At 29.1% G+C, this 2,897-nt stretch overlaps 1 protein-coding gene across 1 annotated transcript in view; it reads right to left on the reverse strand.

Moving 5' to 3' along the window:
* Window positions 1–1,279, reverse strand: part of LOC106681405 (epidermal retinol dehydrogenase 2) — a 333,191-nt gene extending 331,912 nt beyond the window's left edge. The window contains exon 1 of the mRNA XM_067050626.1: window positions 1,261–1,279. The gene's annotated coding sequence lies outside the window, so the exon portion shown is untranslated. The remainder of the gene's footprint in view (window positions 1–1,260) is intronic.
* Window positions 1,280–2,897: the final 1,618 nt, after the last annotated feature.

Consider the following 2,897-nt stretch of genomic DNA (forward strand, 5'->3'; position numbering starts at 1 on the left):
TAAATAGAAAAGTAAATTCTGGTGCGTCCCAGGAAGGGTACATTTAGCCTTAACGGCTATATTTATATTTCAAATACGTCGCGTATACAGGAAGCAGTCATAAAGATATGACGAAAAATGAAAAATAATAAGAGAAAGATACAGAAATGTGATAATAATAACTGTAATAATTTTCTAATTTAGGAATAGCTACGTAAAATTAAAACGATACATATCGTTACTAATAATACGAGTATATACTGAAGAAAATATAGTTAGGGTAGTTAATACAATATAGGATATAATAACAATGATTGTACAAGAAGTAACTAATAATAAGTAAGGGTAAATTAATTTTTTATCACTTTATTTTTACATAATATTTATCCTAGCTTAAATTACCTTATTGTATATTATTGTTGTAATATTCCCAGTTTTTGTACCTTTTTAGCTCTGACGAAGCCCTGTAAAGTGCTTTATGACCGCAACCCTCATCATCTTCTTATATTTACTTTATATTTTTGTTTATCTTTCTATAATGGCCAAAATATGGACGTATGAATCCTTTGATCACGTATTATTTTGATTTTAGAAATCGGATATTTTCCAAATCGGTGTAGAATATAAAGTATTTTTCATACATATGAATATATATTCACACGTTTTTCCATAACATTTAAATTATTTTTAATTATATTATTTCAAAAATTTTTTGAGACAAGGTAATATATATTAAATAAATCAATTTTATATCCAAATCCGTCTCAACACTTTATTTATTCATTTGTCCAACGTTTCAGCCTTTCTAGCCATCTTCAGGGACATCTTCAATATAAAAATCCTTCTCACATTAATTATTATTTTCTATTTGCAGGCTAATCTGCCCAGGTCAATTTCTTTATTTAAAGTTAAAACCTCTTTATTTAAATTTTAAAACCATTCATATATTTTTTCTATAAGATAATCCACAGAATATGGTGTGTTGTTTTATACTGTGGATAATCTTATAGAAAAAATAAATGAATGGTTTTAAAATTTAAATAAAGAGGTTTTAACTTTAAATAAAGAAATTGACCTGGGCAGAATAGCCTGCAAATAGAAAATATAAATTAATGTGAGAAGGATTTTTATATTGAAGATGGGTAGAAAGGCCGAAACGTTGGACAAATGAATAAATAAAGTGTTGAGACTGATTTGGATATAAAATTGATTTATTTAATAAATTTAAATTATTGTTAAGTTACTTAATTTTGGTCAGAAATTATGAACTAAGAACTATACCTTATAGTAGAGAATATTTCTACCTGGGATGAAAGGTCAGTAAACTTACCTGTAAAAGAAAATAAATATTTAATTTAGTAAAGAATAAATAAAAAGGATTGTACAGTAATTCTCTAACCAAGGGATTCAGAGTCGAATTTAAATAATTCGATTCGATTAAATACAAGAAAAAAGACAGATATGCTGGATTGCCTCCATTCAAATAAAGAAATGAAGGAAATATAATGTTAATATTAAAATAAAAACCAATATTTTTCTTTTATTTTATTGGGGAGTGGAGAGAGTGAAACTATTTAACATAAATTTTAGCTATAATATGTTTGTTTGGCGCCTGATGATAAAGACTATTAGTAGAAAAGTTCAAAATTTCATATTTATTTTATTTTTCTCGAACTACTCAGCAAGGACCACGCGAAGAATATAATTTTCAATTCATCCTCACACCTTCCACCTTCCATCTACTTCAATATCCTTTCCATCCTCCTCGACTGTTTCTCCCGCTCTTCCTCAGTCTATTTTCTCCCTCATAGTACAATAGCCCAAGAGGAGAAAAAGGATAACTGCCCTTTTTCTCCTCTTGGGCTATTGTACATTACAGCACTTACAAGAGACACGGTCTGAACTCACAACTCATTACCAAAGACTACTACTGTAATAAGGCCAATCTGGACATATGGAGTTGAGCTTTGGGGCGCCACTAAACCTTCGAATTTCTCTCGTATCCAATCCTTACAATCCAAAATTCTTCGTTGAATCCTCCAAGCTCTTTACTTAGTCAAAAATAAAGTCATACATGAAGGTTCCATATCTAACCAATCTAGATCGAACCAGATATCATTGCTTCCATTATAAACTCAAACCTTGCTTCCTCGTCTGTTCCTGACAATCTTCTGAGGCGCTTGAAAAGAGTATGGCCTCGAGACCTAATGTAAAAACGTCATTAGAGTGCTACAAATGGGTAGTTTCTCTACACGCCTGTCTCATTCCATTATAAACCTACTGCAAATTTAGTAAATGTTTTATTATGTACAGATGTAAATTTCAATAAAGATATTTTTAAATAAATTACTATTTATAAATAATTCTTTTGAGATATGGGATTATTAAAAATTTTTATTTGTTCAATCAACATTGTGTTGATGAATAATATTTACCTAAATATTTCTAGGTGAAAAAAGTTTTTTATGCTTATGGTTTCTAAATTTAAATAATTTGAATATGTGAATAATTAGCATCAAATTATTTTTTTTAAAAAGTTCCGGTTTTAGTGCAGTCTAAATCAGAAAGACGCTCATCGCCGTGTGGTATTATAAAGTTAGTAGAACAAGAGCCGGAAAGAAAAAAAGGGCAGTTATCTCATCCCAATTTTGTTTACTTTAATGAGAACTATGTATAATTAATAGTCAAAGTTGACGAGTCTGCCAAGTATAGGTTGGGGGAATAAAAAATTGCGGCTGTTTCAAAGCAATAAAAAAAAAAATATTTTTCATTCGGAGCTCTATATCTTAAAAAGTAGGAACAACACAAAAAACCTAAGAGAACGTCATTTAAAGTATAGCAAATGTGCTAAAATATGATCCATAATAGAGTTATTTACGTTAAATAGTTTTCGAGATATAGCTTTTGAAAAAGCAACA

Source organism: Halyomorpha halys, unplaced genomic scaffold (genome assembly GCF_000696795.3).
Source record: "Halyomorpha halys isolate HHAL.00 unplaced genomic scaffold, Hhal_1.1 Scaffold334.1, whole genome shotgun sequence".
Classification (NCBI taxonomy): Eukaryota; Metazoa; Arthropoda; class Insecta; order Hemiptera; family Pentatomidae; genus Halyomorpha; species Halyomorpha halys.